We start from the raw sequence: 21491 nt of genomic DNA on the forward strand, positions 1-21491 counted from the left end.
ATCCCACTGTCGCAGAGGTTATTTTCCCACGGCACGAGCCTTGGCACTTTTTTCCCTCTGTTCTTCAAATTACTACCCTCATTCGAGTTTCGTCCACTATCACCTGATGGACCGTGTTATTGCGTAGTCTTACCCAGACGCACGGATAACATCACAGCCCAGCATCCTGTGATCCACTTACTAGACAACTAACATGTTGACGGAGGTGACAGTAGAACTTTTGGTCTGGTCACCACGTTAGTGCTGGCATGGGTGGTAGTTCCGCGATGCTGCGACTCCGATCAGTTATGCGGGTAACACAGAATGCAGATGGCGGCTACCGATATGAAGAGGTTACGTTGAAAAAATTTCCCACTCTATCGTGGCAGGCTTTTACAGTAATCGGTTTGAATGTGTTTCAGAACAAAAACAGAATCTGTTGCGATAATGCGTCTCTCTGTTTCGGGCATCATCAGATTGTGTAAAAGTAGCCGGATATGTGACCCATCAGTCATAAAATCGCATATAATGTTAAACAGACAGCAGGGTAGCAGAATGCATAATCCACTCGTCATGAAACATCTAAACCATGAAGTGGACAATGAGCACACCAGCCGGCTCCACCGTGGAAGTACAAGACAGGGCCACGCTTACAAAACCGCGGTGCTAGCAGCATATGTCACTGTCTTTATTGGCCCTACGACTTACGCAGTCTGATGATGCCCCTAAAAGGACGAAACGCGTTATTGACATTAAATGATTTCGTAACCGAGGTTGTTTTACATCTGAAAAAATTACGTAGCGTTTGGTGCGCAGTACAGTAAATGTGGCGGTCGAACGGCGCCTTGACGACGACGAGAATTCCTGCCCTCACATTCTCACGCTGTCCAGATAAGCCAGTGACACATCTGAAGGCCCCAGAACTCTGGAGATTGCGAGATTCCGGCAGCAGGCCAAATGGAGACTCACAATGAGACGGTTTCGAACTCTGTAAGGTTTCAACAATGATGTCTTACATGAGTAGTTGGTACATTCTTGTCCCTCGCAGTAGTCATTCAACATCTGACATTGTACACATCTGCCTTATGTCCTACCAGGCCTGGTAACAACGACGAAGATGAAGAACATTAATGTAGCCAGATGACTATTCCACCTCTGACAGCGAACTGCAAGCTCTAAGATGTCATTTTGATTTTGTTTGTTATCGATGTGTACATCACAGAGAGACTAAGTTATGACACAGCTAAACAATTTTTGGTCTTTTTATGATATAGTCTTTGTATGGAACTGTCTTTGCCTCTGCGCTCTCTGATACATTCTTGGTTGTAGTGTGATAGGCGGTGGACGTATTTAGTAACGCTGTGTTGACTTGTGGTGGTATCTGGTAGATGAACAAAGGTTTATTGTAAAGGCCAGCGACGTTGAATGAGATGTGTATAATTTTAAAGTGAAGAGAATATATATATATATATTTTATTTATTTCTGCGTACTTCATTTGTAGGAAGATCACTTCACTTCCCTGGATCATGCATTAAGGTATCAACTGATTTAGATGTTTGGTTTTTATAGAAATTCTGTGTTAACATTGTACCATTTTTAAATAATCGTTCACTTTTTTAAATTTTGTACTGTTCAGACCAATGTTGTGTGTGAAGATCACGCGAAGATTTATTCTGTCTTTTTGAATACATACTGCATTCTAAAATTGTTGTTTTTGAGCATTATGTCGTAGGAATCGTTACTCTCCCCATCCCACTGTTTAAAGGAGGTTTATCATTATGTATTACTACATTGCACCATGTAGTATGCAATAGTCTGAATACTCTTTGGAAATTTTATTTAAAAATAGAAATCTAGCTTATTTGTTGTCTGCTTGCTGTTTGTTGTTGTGCTTTCGAGGAATCTGCAACAATGTTTTCAAGACGCGAGGTAAGCGGAAATTTTGATTAGGGCCAAATAACTGTTTTACTTCAGTTGCGCGTTTTACACAAAGACAAGCTGTACTGAGACCAGTTATAGTTCAGTCCAAATTAGGTTCTGTTTCATTCGTTAGAAGACGAGTTTAAATTGGATAGCGCTTTGTAGGCACATAGTTTTGGTAATACGTAGACTGGGAGTCAACTTGGAGCTAAATTTCTTACAGTAAAGTACAGGGACAAGGTTAGACGTGGACGAAGTGTTTTTGATATTTGATTGTGTCGTTTGGATGCTTCAGTTTGGTTGTCAGGCATTGCAGACAAGCTTTAATTAATTCACTTCTTCTGAGTAGTTAACGTTAAAAAAAGTCGCTTCTGAAAAAAACTGGAGGAAGAACCTAAGATTCGATGCATTCTTTTTAAAGAGGTGTTACATTCTTTACTTCGGACGGCGAAGCGACGAACGTCCTTCAGACTTTACCTTAAAATCCTAAAGTGCCGCAAAGGCGCTGCAAAATATCTCACCGTAAGCCTTTCTCTCGGAGCACCTTAAAATTTTACTTAGCTTTCGAAAAACCAATTTCAAGTTATGCTGATGCCTTCCGCTAGAGAGCAGGCACGTCGCGTGCTGCGAAACTCAGTTTTGTCGCTCACGGCGTGCATGACTAACTGCGAAGGACTTGTGAAAAGGAAAAGCGACGAAGGAACGTGTTTTGTGCAACAAAGAAAGTTAGTTTTAATAAAGTCTCTCTCCACGGAAAGAAAAGCTGGATATAATTCACTTTGGTCTGTGAGGCGAGGGACCCGTAAAGTTCCGCCAGGAAATAAAGGAGAATTTATTCGGAGATTTGTAAGGAAGCTACGGCCGGCGGCGTAGCGGTGAAAAGCTAGTGTAGTGGGATCGATGCGAAGCCAGCCGCGAGAAGCTGGACTGATGTAGTCGCGATAGCATCATCACAGTGTTAACGACCTGATGCTCAATGGACTAGCGCTTTAGTTGATAATTTCTCCAAAGAAGGAATGTCAATTTGAAACACGTAATGTATCTCACTCGGTGAGACCTTTCCATGCAACGAAAAGCATTTAGACTGCTATCATGTATATCCTCTCTAAAATTATATTGGCGCAATTCGCTTAGCAGTTACCAGTAACTGTCAGGTGCCTGGGTGGACAAGTTGAAGTTAGAAAGCTTGATGTGAAATAGGTCCATTGAGGAGGTAGACAGACCTGAGACATCGGTAGAGCGTGTGCAGACTTGAATATCCGTAATCATTGAAGTTCGAAGAGATAACTCTGAAAGGGGTGGATATAATTTTCCACCGTTTTCATCATCACTCACATCCCGCCTCTGTAAATGAATTGAGATCCTTATAAGCTGCTTCTACTCCATACTTGTGACAACTAGATCTTTGGTGATTGGTGCACCGAGTTACTTATCACATGGTGACTGCACCAGCTCTAAACAAAAAGTGTGCTGAGCCAGTTATTTGTTTTCCGGGTTCCTTTACGTCCGTATCGCCCACCGTACAAGGTCACATGTTGATGCTGTATTGCAAACACTAGGCTCATAGCTGATTCACTGTGTTCAGTTTGTTGTTTCCAACTAACGCTTACTAAGTAGTATTAACCTAAAATTTTGTTGAACTAAACATGGGCGCATTACATATGTCAGCACGGGACTTATCAGGGCCACGTTGTATAATAGAGGGAGAGCTCATAACACTTCAAGCGTCTGCGGATTGGCCAAGCCACGTGATATAATGCCAAAGCAATGTGAGTGCTTCACCTAATTTTTGTAAAGTTTATATTTCTCTTATTGCTTTAACCGACACTTTTTTTCTTCTCATTGACTGGACCCGTGCCAGCCGTTGTGGCTGAGCGGTTCTAGGCGCTTCAGTCCGGAACCGCGCTGCTGCTACGGTCGCAGGTTCGAATCCTGCCTTGGGCATGAATGTTTGTGATGTCCTTAGCTTAGTTAGGTTTAAGTACTTCTAAGTCTACGGGACTGATGACCTCAGATGTTAAGTCCCATAGTGCTCAGAGCCATTTGAACCATTTGTAGTTTCAGCACGTCTTACACATGGATCATCGAGGAAGGTAGTCACGTATGAACCTAATCCTTCGTTTGTTAACTCCTGCAATGAAGGATCATGATATTCACCGTAGATGATCTCCTGTTGGTGATAAAAACTTCAAAAAAATTTATTTTATTTTTAAATTTTGTGAACTTTTTTTAAAATTTTAGTTTATTCATTGGGACGAAATACGAAGAACACGACTACTGTGAAAATCTGTGAAAGGAAATCTAGTCTGGAGATGAACACGACTTAGTCGAGTGTGTAGTAAGTGCCAACGCATTTTAACAGTTTTCTTCTTGTCTTCGCATGCAGTACCATGTCGTCCAGACGGAGCACCGGTTCGTGATGTCCAGACACTGTGTCGGAGCCCCTAGGCAAGCCCTGAATATCGCGGCAGGGGATGAGGACACACGCAACTCTTCGGCCAAAGTCCCATAGTGCTTAGAGCCATTTGAACCATTTGATTGGGACACGTGGCCGGGATCTCGCTCCCTAACTTTCTTTTGTAAAGTTGACGTGTGCTTACTGTTCTCGGCTCATTTCATGCTTCAACAAACACAACTAATTTTCATTGCGCTTGGCTTTCGTATATGATTTGGAATACAATAGCGCCGGCCGGGCAGAGAAAATCACCAACACGGCTGGGAATGGAACCCGGGACCTCCTGAAACCAGAGGCAACGACGCTAGCCACTAGACCACGAGCTGCAGACATGTTATGCGATATATACCATGACACAAATATGCTTAAGTAATAAACAGATTGTTTTTTAATTGTTTGTACAATCTTAGCAATTGAATAAGTTTCTCTTAGCAGTTAAATGTCTTTGGAAGGTAAACATCCGAAAGTGAAAGACTTACGTGATGATGTTGTGTTTGTTACCGTTCTCTTTCTGCCAGATTTATTTTTTATTTTTTATAAAACGTGTGTGAAATCTTATGGGACTTAACTGCTAGGGTCATCAGTCCCTAAGCTTACACACTACTTAACCTAAAGTATCCTAAGGACAAACACACACACCCATGCCCGAGGGAGGACTCGAACCTCCGCCGGGACCAGCCACACAGTCTATGACTGCAGCGCCTCAGACCGCTCGGCTAATCCCGTGCGGCTTTCTGCCAGACAAATAAATTTCCAGCAAAAATGTAAGTAGATATTAATAAAATTATTTAAACATGCAACTCGCATAAGGTATCCATTGAAATATATGAACTGGAATCAGGTGGGAACACTGAGGCAGTGAGAGCTTCAATCCTGCAAACCCTATGGCGTCCTGTGCGCAGACATTCATCTCCCCTTGATCTTTCCGCTCGTTCAGTGCGGCGAATTGATCATCCGAATAAGTTGGCTATTGTTCAGTAACTCTCTGAAAGCGACTTAAGTTCTCGGAGGAACGCATGTGAGGTACTTCTCGAAAAACGTCCCTGATGACGTAATTTTTTTCAATTATGAAGCCAGTTTTTAATTGACAGGACGCGGGAAAAAACAGAACGTGCACCACTGGCTGTTGTGCATGTCTCTCGTTCATCATTGGTGCTTCTACGGGGGACGCTAACCAGCGCTCGACACGTGCAGAACTTGTCTCCAATTGAGCATGTGTGGGATCTGATGGGACGAGAAGTAACTCGTGCTGCTCCTCAACCGACAGCTCTTACAGAGCTACGTAACGTATCCCAGAACAGTATTCGTCACCTGTACTATCGACTGCTACGCAGCGCCTGCACTGCCGCCGGTGGAGGCTACAATTCATACTGTTATTGGTTTTCACTATGGCTCGACATCTGGTACCACAGAACCGCGTGTAGTATTTATCTGTAAATGTAATCATTTCGTGCACTTCATATGCACTGTAGCAGCAAGCGAACTGTATACCTCTAAAACGGTGTACCAATATTTTCTTGCGGCACTTTATCATTTCCCCGCCGCTCCCGTCGGCTAGCTCTGATCTGCTTTGAACGCGAGCGCTAGATTCCAGTATTCGGGAACGAGGGCTATTATGAGGGACAGGCCATGCTGTTTTCAAAGGCGAGTGACTCTCACAGGATGGCTCGTATACGCTAACATCTTCCAGAAAAGTAACTATGAATCTTGCCTAGTAGGAGTAATCCACTAAATTACAGTCCCATATCGTAAACACCGATATGCAGCAGCATTTTAGAACATATATTGTGTTCGACCATTATGAATTACCTCGAAGGAAACCGTCTATTGACACACAGTCAACATGGGTTTAGAAAACGTCGTTCCTGTAAAAACAACTAGTTCGTTATTCACATAAAGTACTGAGTGCTATTGACAAGGGATTTCAGTTCGATTTCGTATTCCTGGAGTCCGCAGCTCGTGGTCGTGCGGTAGCGTTCCCGGGTTCGATTCCCGGCGGGGTCAGGGATTTTCTCTGCCTCGTTATGACTGGATGTTGTGTGTTGTCCTTAGGTTAGTTAGGTCTAAGTAGTTCTAAGTTCTAGGGGACTGATGACCATAGATGTTAAGTCCCATAGTGCTCAGAGCCATTTGAACCATTCGTATTCCTGGATTTCCGGAAGGCTTCTGACACTGTACCACACAAGCGGCTCGTGGTGAAATTGCGTGCTTATGGAATATCGTCTCAGTTATGTGACTGGATTTGCGATTTCCTGTCAGAGAGGCAACAGATCGTAGTAATTGACGGAAAGTCATCGAGTAAAACAGAACCCCGCGCGCTATACGAGAATGGAATAATAGAGAATTGTGAAGGTGGTTCGATGAACCCTATGCCAGGCACTTAAATGTGATTTGCAGAGTATCCATGTAGATGTAGATGTAGAGCATTATCTGTACAGCTGCGTAGCCACTTGTACAATCGCGTCCTACCAGAGTCTGTGACCTGTCCACCTACCAGCTTTTACGGGACCCACCGGGCAGACTGACGTTAATTCACTTCTGGTGTTTGGACTGCGAGGCACAAGGGCAAGAAGGCGTCTGCCGAGCGGCGTGGGCCGTGGACTACGCAGGGTAGCGAGTGGAAAGTGACGCGCTTGCCGCATTGTACAGGGTGCGGCGACATAACTTCCCGATTTCCAAACTTAATAAAACACAATCTTTGCCCGTAAGCTGAGTCAGCCGATTTCTGGCTTTCTCATTACCCTTATCAGCATAGCAGATAGTATGTTAGAAATATCTGCCCAGTTTTTGGCATTCGGGTCTTGTAGACCCTTAGAACGGTTGACATAATTGCAGGATTTCACAAAAACTCCACAAAAATATAGCAAGAATACAAATCATAGGAGCGGGATGGCCACTCAGAATCAACCCTAATTGAGATGATGTGCTCCGGGAGGTAGTCTCTCAAAACACCGATGACCTTGAAGTGTTAGATCCAAATGTACTCTACGTCTAATTTATTAAGTTATGAAGAAAAATCCTTTAACGATCAGAATTCACTGTCACTGTGAATCCATTTTCTTCAAATCACCAGGTCTCAAGAATCCCAGCTGACGAAACTGCACACCAGATTGTGACTTTAAATTACTGCAGAGGCCTTTAGTACAGTAGACGATAAGGCCTGGGGTGAGGTCATTGAGTCTTGGATGAATGTACTCTGTGAGAAAGCACTCGCCAGGTCTCCATCGTCTGTGCAAATGGCCATCACATCCGTGCAGGAAAACTATGCTTTCACCGCTGAAACCGAATGATTCTCTGAAGGCACTAGTCGAGTCGTGCACGTCGATGTGGTGGTGCGAATGGATGACGGGCCAGAAGTGTGTGTTCTCAAGTCCCCCGCTAATAACCGGCTCTCAACACTTCGTAATGACACGTGTGGGCTCATAAATGGCGTAATACGTGCTGTGGTAGCTGTATTCAATGTCACCACTTCCCTTACAATACTACGTCTGTGGTGCGAGGACTTCACAACATCGTCTAGTGGTGGGAGAACGTTCACGTGGTCACTGACACCAGCATCGCTGCACAACTGTCGCAGCAATTCCTCTTGTGTGGCAGTTCCCTGAAAGAACCATCCCGCCACCCGGAAGGCCACAATCTGACCCCTTTCAGACTCGGTGAATTGGCTCCAGGAAGCACGAGTGCGTCTCTGTGGCATGATACCTGCTTGCTTCACACGTTTGCACCAGACGAGCCCGCTGGAAATTTTGGAAATTTGTGGTACGATCCTATGTGACAAAACTGCTGAGGTTTGGGCATCAGTCATCTGACTGGTTTGATGCTGTCCCTCCACGAATTCCTCTCCTGTTCCAACCTCTTCATCTCAGAGTAGTACTTGCAACCTACGTCCACAGTTATTTGGAGGATGTGTTCCAGTCTCTGTTATCCTCTACAGCTCCCTCTAGTAACATGGATGTCATTCCCTGAAGTCTTAACAGATGTCCTACCACCACGCCCCTTCTCCTTATCAGTGTTTTCCATACATTCCTTTCCTCTCCGATTCTGCGCAGAATCTCCTCATTCCTTGCCTTATAAGTACACCTAATTTTCAACATTCTTCTGTAGCACCACATCTCAAATGCTTCAATTTTCTTCTGTTCCGGTTTTCCCACAGTCCATGTTTCACTACCTCACAATGTTTTACTCCAAACGTAGCTTGTAAGAAATTTCTTCCTCAAATTAAGGCCTGTGTTTGATACTAGTAGACTTCTCTTGACCAGGAGTGTCCTTTTTGCCAGTGCTAGTCCGCTTTTGATGTTTATTTTACTACCTAGGTAGCGGAATTCCTTAACTTCATCTACTTTGTGACCATCAGTCGTGATCTTAAGTTTCTCGCTGTTCTCATTTCTGCTGCAACTCTTTACTTTAGTCTTTCTTCGATTTTCTCTCAGTCCATATTCCGTACTCATTAGATTGTTCATTCTGTTCAGCAGATCACGTAATTCTTCTTCACTTTCACTCACTGTCATCGGCGAATCGTATCACTAATATCCTTTCACCTTGAATTTTAATGCCACTCCTGAAGCTTTCTTTTATTTCCATCATCGCTTTCTCGATGTACAGATTGAGCAGTTGGGGGGAAAGGCTACATCCCTCTTATTATTCGCTCTTGGCTCTTGTTCATATTGTCTATGTTCCGTGTCTCCCTATAGCTTACCCCTATTTTTCTCAGAATTTCGAACATCTTGCACCATTTTACATTGTCGACGGCTTTTTCCAGGCCGACAGATTCTATGAACACGTCTTGATTTTTCTTTAGTCTTGTTTCCATTATCAACCACAACGTCAGAACTGCCTCTCTCGTGTCTTTGCCTTTTCTAAATCCAAACCGATCGTCATCTACTACATCCTCAATTTTCTTTTCCATTCTTCAGTGTATTATTCTTGTCAGCAACTTGGATGAGCTGTTAAGCTGATTCTGTGATAATTCTCGCACTTGTCTGCTCTTGCAGTCTTCGGAACTGTGTGGATGATATTTTTCCGAAAGTCAGATGGTATGTTGGCAGACACTACTCAACCTATCTTAAACTAAGTTACTCTAAGGACAACACACACACCCATGCCCGATGAAGGACTCGAACCTCCGACTGGGGGAGCCGTGCGAACCTTGACAAGGCGCCTGAGCCTGCTGGCTGAGAGCATTTCCTTGTAAAGGGTACACATAGATGCCGCATTGGTAGCTATGCCACTACGCTATGTGTTTTTGGGCGATGTTGAAACATCTACTGTACTATTCCCCTGGTGGCATATGCCGTCGTCGGATCAAAATCGGCCTCGTCTTTCCAGGTATACTAGTTCTTTTTTTGTTTTCTTGTTGGTGGTGTATGTTACAGCCGGTCAGATGGTGAGAAAAATACGCACATCAAATCCTAAACTGTCGCGCACAACAAACGCAAAATTTATCATCAAGTTCCGGTCTGAAGAAGCCATTGCGACGTGACGTCAGTCCAACTGAACAGGGACGCCGCAACCATATTTTATGCATGAAGTAATCCGCTGCGAGCGCTGAGCACGCATATGCCTTCCTGACCGGAAAAGCGCCGTTCAGCGGAATCCCCGCGGACACCCCCTCCCCGCCCCCCCCCCCCCCCCCAACTGCCCCACCCTGCTGCGACAGTCCGGCCGGTCGCCGCTCGTCACCGGAAGCCTTCCGCAGAACACACCGTCGCCGTCTCCCTGGAGGGAAAGCGGCGCGCCGCCAAAATATTTATTTATTTTCTTTCTCCCTTTCTTCCCGAGCTCCCGGTCTCGCTTCGGCTTCGACGTCACTTTTCCCGGCAGCTCCGCCTGCCGACGGCGTACGAGCAAAACAGAAAAAGAATTCTCATCTCCTTTTCCCTCCGCCGCCGCACCACCGCCTGCTGCTGCTGCTGCTGCCGCCGTTCCTGCGACGACTTTCCGCCGTCGCGACCCTCGGCGAATATTGCTTCCCTCACAACTTCGGGGAGCGCATTGGGAAGAAAAGCCGGGCAAAACGCTCGTTGACTTACTTAATTAGGTTTCGTCCGGAGTCCCGCCGGACCACCCCTCCGTTGCGTCGCCCCCTTTCTACTTTTTCGGCAAAAGTCCCTTTGTTGTTGTTCTTGTGAGGTGGCGTTCACGGGAAAGCGGGGTCGTGTCAGGGGTGCGGACCGCGTGCCGGAAGTGCCCTTTATTGCCGCCAGTACAGCCAGGGATTGCCAGCGTCTTCGTCGCCGTCGTCGTCGTCCTCCCCCTCCTCATAGCAGAGACGCGCTCTTCCGTCCCAGCGTTACGGTCACCTACAAGCTCCAGTTCGTATGTCTAAAAGAAGGGACTGCTCTAGCACCATCTAAAGCAAAGCGCTTACCATTAGCTACATCATGATTTACTTTACGATTTTATTACATTACTCGGTAAGCTCGAAGCGTTTTCTGTTTTTCGTGTTGCTATTCCTTTCACTATGGGTTTATTTATCGGTTATAGTGATTAAAGTTCTTCTGGGTATCATGCCGCGTCATTGCTAAAAACTAACAATAATAATAAACTAAAACCGACGTTTTGACCGAGTTGCAACGGCCTTCCTCAGGTCACAACTGGTTTTACATGGGGATAGGTGATTGTAGACTTAGAGAAAGCTTTTGACAATGTTGACTGGAATACTCTCTTTCAAATTCTGAAGGTGGCAGGGGTGAATTACAGGGAGCGAAAGGCTATTTACGATTTGTACAGAAACCAGATGGCAGTTATAAGAGTCGAGGGGCATGAAAGGGAGGCAGTGATTGGGAAGGGAGTGAGACAGGGTTGTAGCCTATCCCCGATGTTATTCAATCTGTGTATTGAGCAAGCAATGAAGGAAACAAAAGAAAAATTCGAAGTAGGTATTAAAATCCATGGAGAAGAAATAAAAACTTTGAGGTTCGCCGATGACATTGTAATTCTGTCAGAGACAGCAATGGACTTGGAAGAGCAGTTGAAATGAATGAACAGTGCCTTGAAAGGAGGATATAAGATGAACATCAACAAAAGCAAAACGAGGATAATGGAATGTAGTCGAATGAAGTCGGGTGATGCTGAGGGAATTAGATTAGGAAATGAGACACTTAAAGTAGTAAATGAGTTTTGCTATTTGGGGAGCAAAATAACTGATGATGGTCGACGTAGAGAGGATATAAAATATAGACTGGCAATGGAAAGGGAAGCGTTTCTGAAGAAGAGAAATTTGGTAACATCGAGTATAGATTTAAGTGTCAGGAAGTCGTTTGTGAAAGTATTTGTATGGAGTGTAGCCATGTATCTAAGTGAAACGTGGACGAAAAATAGTTTGGACAAGAAGAGAATAGAAGGTTTCGAAATGTGGTGCTACAGAAGAATGCTGAAGATTAGATGGGTAGATCACATAACTAATAATAATGGTATTGAATAGGATTGGGGAAAAGAGGAGTTTGTGGCACAACTTGACAAGAAGAAGGGATCGGTTGGTGGAACATGTTCTGAGGCGCCGGCCGCGGTGGCCGTGCGGTTTTAGACGCTACAGTCCGGAACTGTGGGACTGCTATGGTCGTACGTTCGAATCCTGCCTCGGGCATGGATGTGTGTGACGTCCTTAGGTTGGTTAGGTTTAAGTAGTTCTAAGTTCTAGGGGAGTGATGACCTTAGATGTTAAGTCCCATAGTGCTCAGAGCCATTTGAACCATTTTGTTCTGAGGCATCAAGGGATCACCAATTTAGTATTGGAGGGCAGCGTGGAGGGTAAAAATCGTAGAGGGAGACCAAGAGATGAATACACTAATCAGATTCAGAAGGATGTAGGTTGCAGTAGGTACTGGGAGATGAAGAAGCTCGCACAGGATAGAGTAGCATGGAGAGCTGCATCAAACCAGTCTCAGGACTGAAGACCACAACAACAACAACAACAACAACAACAAGGTTCTTCTATTTATTACCGACTATCGATGTCTGACGTCACTGTTGTACAACTTTTAATTGGCTCTCTAATATGATTGGTTAGTCATGACGTAAGGGAAGATGGAAAGAAAGAGGTTATTCGTGGATGTCCATGTCGTCAACGATTGGTAGCTGTCCGTCAATGAGCGTTCGGCTTCTGGTTGGCAAGTTTCCCTCCTGGTGTGCGCGGAAGTGGACTGTCAGTTGCTCTTCTGCTGTTTGTGCAGATACGTCCGTGTCCCGTGTAGCTATTGCCCCGCGACCGCTCGCGGCCCGTTGGACTGGGATGGCCGGCAGCCAGGACGCCGGGAGTTTGTAGCCATCTTCTCTGTTGATGTTGCCAGGCTGCTTACTAATTTCGATCGCCTCCCGTAGTTTGCATTCTCGCATCCACGATTCTTTCACTAGTACTCGGGCTTCCTGGAACCTGATAGGTTGTCCACAGTCACGGTGGTGTTCCGCTATCGCCGTTTCACTATGTTGTTGTAATCGTACATAGCGTTCGTGTTTTGCTACTCGTAAGCTGACAGGTCTCCCTGTTTCTCCTATGTAAGCAGCTCCGCACTCTCACCGTAAATCGGTTTGAAACCTCGTCGGTGGAGGACGTTGCCTAGCCGTTCAGTGACGCCTTTTACATATGGTAAGTGTACCAGTGGAAGCTTCTCTTCTTTGCTTTCTTCTCGTGTTCTGCTCCCTTTGGTATTAGCTACCTTTCTTATGATGTTGTCATCATATCCCTTGGCACGAAGCCGGCCGCGGTGGCTGTGCGGTTCTAGGCGCTCCAGTCCGGAGCCGCGCTGCTGCTAAGGTCGCAGGTTCGAATCCTGCTTCGGGCATGGGTGTATGTGATGTCCTTAGGTTAGTTAGGTTTAAGTAGTTCTAAGTTCTAGGGGACTGATGTCCACAGCAGTTGAGTCCCATAGTGCTCAGAGCCATTTTTGAACCTTGGCACGAAACGTGTGTTGTAGCTCCTTTAATTCTTCTTTGATGTTACTTTCATCGCTTATCCGGTAGGCTCGGGCAGTTAACGTATGCAGAACAGAATACTTTAGAGCTGGGTGGTGGTAGCTCTCCGCGTGCAGGTACCGATTAGTGTGCGTTGGTTTCCGGTACACTTTGTGTCCCAGTTTACCTCCGGCAGCTCTGTATACTTCCACATCCAGAAATGGCAAGGTACCATTGTTTTCAGTCTCATGTGTGAACTTTACATTTTTGTCCATGCAAAACCAGTCTTGCCCTGAGGAAAGCCGTTGCAATTCGGCCGAAACGTCGGTTTTAGTTTATTATTGTTGTTAGTTGTTAGCAATGACGTGGCATAATACCTAGAAGAATTTTAATCACTATAACACCGGCCGTGGAAGCCTACGTTCTTATTTATCGATTGTCAGATTTTATTTGTAGTTCACTGGTGTTGTTTATGTTTACGTATTGTCATTTTGTCATCTGGAGATAGTGAATGGGGCTGTGAACTCTAGAGACTGGAGCGCCAAGTAGAGAAATCGGTACGTTTCTAGCACATTCTTCTGTCTGAGTTAACTAGAGGGGAGACAGCGGCGGAGGCAACCAGAAAAATATGCGCCGCGTACGGGTTAATGCCATTGTACACAGCAGGGCAAGAAAATGGTTTTCACGCTTTAAGGACGATCTTTTTGACATTGGTGGCTCTCCACGTTCAGTAAGACGTTCGCGGTTTGTTGAAGATCGTTTAAACGCATTAATCCACAATGATCCACGTCATTGTACTCGTAAACTGGCAAATGTGATGAACTGTGAACATTGCACCATCTTTCGATATTTTCCTGCAGTGGGGTATGTTCAAAAATCTGTTGTACGGATACCGCAAGCACTAAGCCGAAATATCAAAAATTAGTGATTGGCCGTATCTGTATATCTTCTTGGTCGTTATCAATTGTCTTGTGAACATCACAGGCCGGTCCTATCCCACAGCTGGTGGTTTTATGCTAACATAAGGAAAAGAAAATAATGTTTGAGCCCAACAAAGCAGCAACTCCCCCTGGAAAGGTCTTCGTGCATCCATAAAATGTGACAAGGGTCTGGTGGTGCAGCAACTGCCGGCCGAGCGGTTCTAGGCGCTTCAATTTGGAACCACGCCACCGCTACGGTCGCAGGTTCGAATCCTGCCTCTGGCATGGATGTGTGTGATGTCCTTAGGTTAGTTAGGTTTAAGTATTTCTAAGTTCTAGGGGACTGATGACCTCAGATGTTACGTCCCATAGTCCTCAGAGCCATATGAACCATTTGGTGCAGTGACTGTGTAGTGTACTACGAATTGCTTCCCCGAGTTGTAGCCATCAATTTCGACATTTACTGTCAGCAACTGACACGTCTTGCAGTATTGTCCAAGAACAACAAGCAGGAAGACTGCGTGAAGTGATGCTACTCCACGTCAATGGCCATCTGAATTCGGCTAGATTGACAAAAAATGTTATACAGATGTTGAGTTAGAAGTTATTCAACACCCACCTTATTCATGTGATATTAAAATTGTGTACATGTTTGGAGGAGCCACCCCATAATGATACCTTCTTGAAGAAATAGTAAGCAACCAATCAGTTGCAAATTTGGAGGTTTATTAAAACCCCTTTACCGTGGTTCCAACGCTTATAGAAACGTCCTCCTCCGAAGGAAATATTGACAACCTAAGCAAATTAACATCTTAAGAACTAACATGTTAAGATATACGGCATGAACTTGCACCGCAAACATTTCGGAAATTGATTGTACAGCTGATTTACGGTTTCCACAGGATGGATTGGTAGTCAGGCGCTCGTATTGTTGACCAGTCATCAGATTTTAATTATACATAGAAAGTGTATTTTTTGTGCAAACATACACTTTTTAAATGGAACAATGTGTATCGATGTTAACAGACTAAACGTAGAGTAAATCAGAATCTCAGTAGCGTTTGTCGCCGGATCCTAGTGCGAGTCGTTTACGAGATTCTGAAAAGTTCCTATACCGGCACTTGTGCAAATACCAGCGGTAGCAAAAACGGTACAAGGGCATATGCTATTTATGTGGATTTTGAGAACCTGACTGTTACAGGTTATGTTCAAAATGACCACAGACAGCCGGCCGGAGTTGCCGAGCGGTTCTAGGCGCTACAGTCTGGAACCGCGCGACCGCTACGGCCGCAGGTTCGAATCCTGCCGCGGGCATGGATGTGTGTGTGATGTCCTTAGGTTAGTTAGGTTTAAGTAGTTCTAAGTAGTGGGGGACTAATGACCTCAGAATTTAAGTCCCATAGTGCTCAGAGCCATTTGAACCATTTGATCACAGACAACGGCTGTACACGCTTCCAGTCTGTTATGGAACGACTGCTGCACACTTGCTAGCATTTCAGCGGAAATATCCGAGGAGACTGCAGTACTACGTTGTTGTATATCATCGGATGTATTTGGTATGTCCTTGTAGAGAGCTTATTTTGGCTTCCCATACAGAAAAAAGAATCTACGGGGTCAAATCCGGTGAGCGGACTGGCCAAGGTACAGGTCCTCTGCATCTATTCCAACGCTTTGGAAACAAATCGTGAACATGTTGTATAGTACTTCGTGCACTACGGGCAGTACGGCCATCATGTTGGTACCAAAGCTGCAGAGGAACGTCTTATAACAACCGTGGACGATGGTATGTTAGGAGGCCGCGATATTTGTACACCTTCAGTGTTCCGTCTATGATAAACGGACCTATGAGCTGGTGGTTCGCTATTCGACACCAAAGGATTACATTCCATGGACGCTGACGTTCCACCTGACGATGCCAACTGGGATTGATGACATTCCAACAGTTCATGTTACTTGGCCGTTATTGGTAAATGTGACTTCATCATTAAACAAGATACACTCGACGTCTGGAGTACCTTGTCGTAATGGCCTTTAACAGATGTTAACACTATTCAAATATTTGTTTCCATACAGTTCTTGATGGAGACAAATGTGTCGGGGATGTCGATGAAGAATGCGAAGGGCACCTGCCTGACTCACGTCACTTCCTCGTGCGATTGTGGGGAAGCTAACAAGCAGATCAATTGCAAAACCTGTGTCAGCTGCTTAGGTGACATATTACCACTTTCACGTAACTGATTCAACAGGTTGATAAATAACTGCCGAGATGTTTGACTTATATTGCGATGTCTTCGTGAATACACTGTAAAAGAACAAACTGCGTTCTTCCTCCACTCTCCATACACCATGAACATGTGTTGGTATTGCCCACAATCTACTTAGAACCTACTGCTTGAACTGTCACAAGCTAACTGACTAGCTAGTCGCGAGGCACTCAAGGAAGAAACAAGCAAAATGTAAGCAAATGTAACAATATCGCACTTACCAACTACGCCCTTAGGATGGCACAAACAAGAGTCGATGAGGAAACTTTAAAAATACTACACTATGTGATCTAAAGTATCCGGGCACTACCAAAAAAAAACATTTTTCATATTAGGTGCATTGTGCTGGCTCCTACTGCCAGGTACTCCACATCAGATACCTCAGTAGTCATTAGACATTGTGAGAGAGACGAATGGGGCGCTCCGTGGAACTCACGGACTTCGAACGTGGTCAGGTGATTTGGTGTCACTTGTGTCATACGCCTGTAAGCGAGATTTCCGCACTTCTAAACATCCCTAGGTCGACTGTTTCCGATGTGATATTGAAGTGGAAACGTGAACTGACTCGTACAGCACGAAAACGTAGAAGCCGACCTCGTGTCTTGACTGACAGAGACCGCCAACAGTTGAAGAGGTTCGTAATGTGCAATAGGCAGACATCTATCCAGACTATGGCACAGGAACTCCAAACTGTTGAAGGATCCACTGCAAGTATTAGGACAGTTAGGCGGAGGGTGAGAAAACTTGGATTTCATGGTCGAGCGACTGCTCATAAGCCACACATCACGCCATCGAATCCCAAACTACGCCTCGCTTCCTGTAAAGAGCGTAAACATTGGACGATTGAGCAGTGGAAAAACGTTATGTGGAGTGATGAATCACGGTACACAATGTGGCGATCCGATGGCAGGGTGTGGGTATGTCGAATGCCCAGTGAATGTCATCTGCCAGCTTGCGTAGTGCGAACAGTAAAATTCCTAGGCGGTGGTGTTATGTTCTAGTGGTTTTCATGGAGGGGCCTTGCACCCGTTGTTGTTTTGCGTTAGACTATCACAGCACATGCCTACATTGATGTACTAAGCACCTTCTTGCTTTCCACTGTTGAAGAGCAACTCGGGGATGGCGACTGTATCTTTCAACACGATCGAGCATCTGTTCATAATGCACGGCCTGTGGCGGAGTGGTTGCATCCCTGTATTGGACTGGCCTGCACGGGGTCTTGACCTGAGTCCTATAGAACACCTTTGGGATGTTTTGAAACACCAAATTCGTGCCAGGGCTCAGCGACCGACATCGATACCTCTCCTCAGTGCAGCACTCCGTGAAAGAATGGGCTCCCATCCCCCAAGATACCTTCCTGCACGTGATTGAACGTATGCCTGCGAGAGTGGAAGCTGTCATCAAGGCTTAAGGTGGGCCAACACTATATCGAATTCAAGCATTACCGATGGAGGCGCCACAATTTTGTAAGTCAGTTTTAGCCATGTGTCCGAATACTTTTGGGCACATAGGACTAGAATCCCGCAAGAAATATCACTAACATTCTAATGTACCCTACCTTTAGCTTGTCAATAACAACAGGAATTGTTGCATTCAAAAGAGTGTACGTTTGCACAAAAGACACACTGTCTAAGTGTTATTACAGGCTGTTTATTCGCTAACTACAGGCTGTATATTGGCTAAATAAACAAGCGCCTAACAACGAATCCATTTTCCTTTTCCGCAATATCTGTGGTTGAGCCATCAGTCTTCTGACTGGTTTGATTCAGCCCGCCACGAATCCTCTCTTGTACCAACCTCTTAATCTCAGAATAACACTTGCAACCTACGTTCTCAATTATTTGCTGGATGTATTCGAATCTTGTCTTCAACAGCTTTTACCCTCTGCAGCTCCCTCTAGCATTACGCAAGTTATTCCCTGATGTCTTAATAGATGTCATTCTTTCTATCGGTGTTTTCCTCCCCTCACCGATTCTATGGAAAACCTCCTCATTCCTTGCCTTATCAGTCCACCTAATTTTCAACATCTCAAATCCTTCGATTCTGTTCTACTCCGGTTTTCCAGCAGCCCATGTTTCACTACCATACAATACTGTGCTCCAAATGAACCGTTTCAAAAATTTCTTCCTTAAATTCTGGCCTTTGCCTCATACTGGTAGACTTCTCTTGTCCAGGAGTGACCTTCTTTTCCCAATGTTAGACTGCTTCTGATGCCTTCCTTGCTCCATCCGTCGTGGATCATTTTGCTGCCTAGGTAGTGAAATTCCTTAGCTTCCTCTACTTCGTGGCGATCAATCCCGATATTAAGTTTCTCCCTGTTGTCATTTCTGCTAGTTCTCGCTACTTTCGTCTTTCATCGAGTTACTCTCAGTCCACATTCTGTACTAGTTAAATCGTTCATTTCATTCAGCATATCCTGCAATACGTTTTCACGTTCACTGAAGATAGCAACTTCACCATCGAATCTTATCGTTGATACCCTTTTTTTATTTCTTTCACTGCTTCTTCGATGTACAGATTGAACAATAGTAGCGAAAGGCTACATCCGTGTCTTCAACCCTTTTGAATCCAGGCACTTCGGTCTTGGTCTTCCACACTTATTGTTCCCTTTTGACCGTTGTACATGTTTTATTTTAGCTGTCTCCCCTACTTTCCTCAGAATTTCAGATATCTTGACCCATTTAGCGGTGTCGAACATTTTTCCAGGTCGACAAACCCTATAAAAGTGTCTTGCTTTTTCTTTAGTCATGCTTCCATTATCAGCCTTAACGACAGAACTGCCTCTCTGGTGCCTTTACCTTTTCTAAACTGATCGTCATCGAAAACCTCTATTTCCTTTTTAACTCTTCTATCTACTCGTACTATTCTTGTCAGCAGCTCGGATGCATGAGTTGTTGAGCTGATTGTGCGATAATTATCGCAGTTGTCAACTCTTGCAGTTTTGGAATTGTGTGGATGATATTTTTCCGAATTATCGCCATACTCATACATTCTAAATACTAACGTGAATAGTCGAATGTTGCCACTTATCCCACTGATTTTAGAAATTCGCAAGGAAATATTGTCTATTCCTTCTGCCTTATTTAATATTGAGTCTTCCGAAACTCTTTTAAATTCTAATTCAAATACTCTATCCCCTATCCTATATTGATCCCTGTTTCTTCTATCAAGTCTTCTACCTCACAAAGGACTTCAGCGTGCTCTTTCTACGTATTCATTCTCTCTCTTCTGCGCCTAACAGTACAATTCCCATTGTACTCTTAATGTTACTATCATTGTTTCTAATTTTCCCGAATGTTGTTTTGACTGTTATATATGCAGAGTCAGTCCTCCCGACAGTCATTTCTTTTTCGATTTCTTCACATTTTCTGTGCCGCAATGTCACCTGTGCTTCCACGAGTTTCCTATTTATTTCGTTCCTAAGGGACTTGTATTTCTGTATTTCTTCTTTACCCTGAACATTTTTGTACTTTATTCTTTCAACGATTATCTGAAGTATTTCCAGTTCGTATGGTTTCTTTACAGTTACCTTCTTTGTATCTACGTTTTTCTTTTCAGTTTCTGTGGTTGCCCGTTTTAGAGATGTCCATTCTTCTTCAACTGAACTGCCTACTGAGCCATTCCATATCGCAATATTTGTAGCCTTAGAGAACTTCAAGCGTATCTCTTCATGCCTTAGTACTTCCATATTCATCCTGCATCCTGCCTAGTCTCTTAAACTTCATCCTACTCTTCATCACTACTAGGTTGTGATCTGTATCTACATCTGCTCCTGGGTACGCGTTACAATCCAGTATTTGATTTCAGAATCTCTATCTGGCCAAAATGTAATATAAATGAATTTTTCTCGCATCAGCCGGCCTTGTACACCTCCTACTTGTTATTGTTGAACAGAGTATTCGCTATTACTATTTATTGCAGAACTCAGTCAGTCTCTCTCTTTCATTCCAAATACCAAGCCCTTATTATCCCATGACATTTTCTTCAAAATGGCTCTGAGCACTATGTGACTTAACATCTATGGTCATCAGTCCCCTAGAACTTAGAACTACTTAAACCTAACTACCCTAAGGACATCACACAACACCCAATCTTCACCAGACAGAGAAAATCCCTGACCCCGCCGGGAATCGAACCAGGGAACACGGGCGTGGGAAGCGAGAACGCTACCGCACGATCACGAGCTGCGGACACATTTTCTTCTACTGCTTCCCCTACAACTGCATTCCAGTACCCCATGACTGTTAGAATTTCATTTCCGTTTACGTACCGACCTACTCGTTTAACATCTTCGTACACTTTATCTATCTCTTCATCTATCGCTTGCGACGTTGTTATATACTTCTGTACTATAGTTGCCGGTGCTGGGTTTTTGTCGATTCTGACCGAGAACAACGTTTTCACTGAACTATTCGCAGTGAAGCACTCTCAGCCCTACCTTCCTATTCATAACGAACCCTAATCCTGTTGTACCATTTCCTGTTGCTGTTGATATTACCCTTTACTCATCTGACCATAAATCCTTGTCTTCTTTCCATTTCACTTCACTGACCCCGAACTGTATCTAGACTGAGACTTAGTGTTTTCCTTTTCAGATGCTCTTACTTTCCCACCACGTTCAAACTTACGCCATCCCGAAGCCGGACTCGTAGGACGTTAACTTTCGTTGTCTTGGTCACCACCGCGTTGGTAATCCTCTCCTGGAGATCCGAAAGGGGTACTGTTCCGAAATATTTACTCAATGGAGAGATCATCATGACACTTTTCGATTACAGGCCATATATCCAATGGATACAAATTGTGTGTCTTTGATGCATGGGTTCCATTGCCTTCTGCATCCTCATGTCGTTGATCAAATACAAGGGTGCAATCATATACACAGATACAATCACGTCTCGTTAAGAATAGAAGTCTTACTCAGACTTCCTGGAGTACACGTTGCGGCAGAGTCAGAATTTCACGTTTCCTGCTCTCTGTCTAACAACCTCCAAGGAACTCCCTTTCCGGACAAGAACGCGTCCCTAACATGGCCCGACGAATTCTGCGCCTCAAGTCACGCTCAC

Source organism: Schistocerca serialis, chromosome 1, assembly GCF_023864345.2.
Source record: "Schistocerca serialis cubense isolate TAMUIC-IGC-003099 chromosome 1, iqSchSeri2.2, whole genome shotgun sequence".
NCBI lineage: Eukaryota > Metazoa > Arthropoda > Insecta > Orthoptera > Acrididae > Schistocerca > Schistocerca serialis.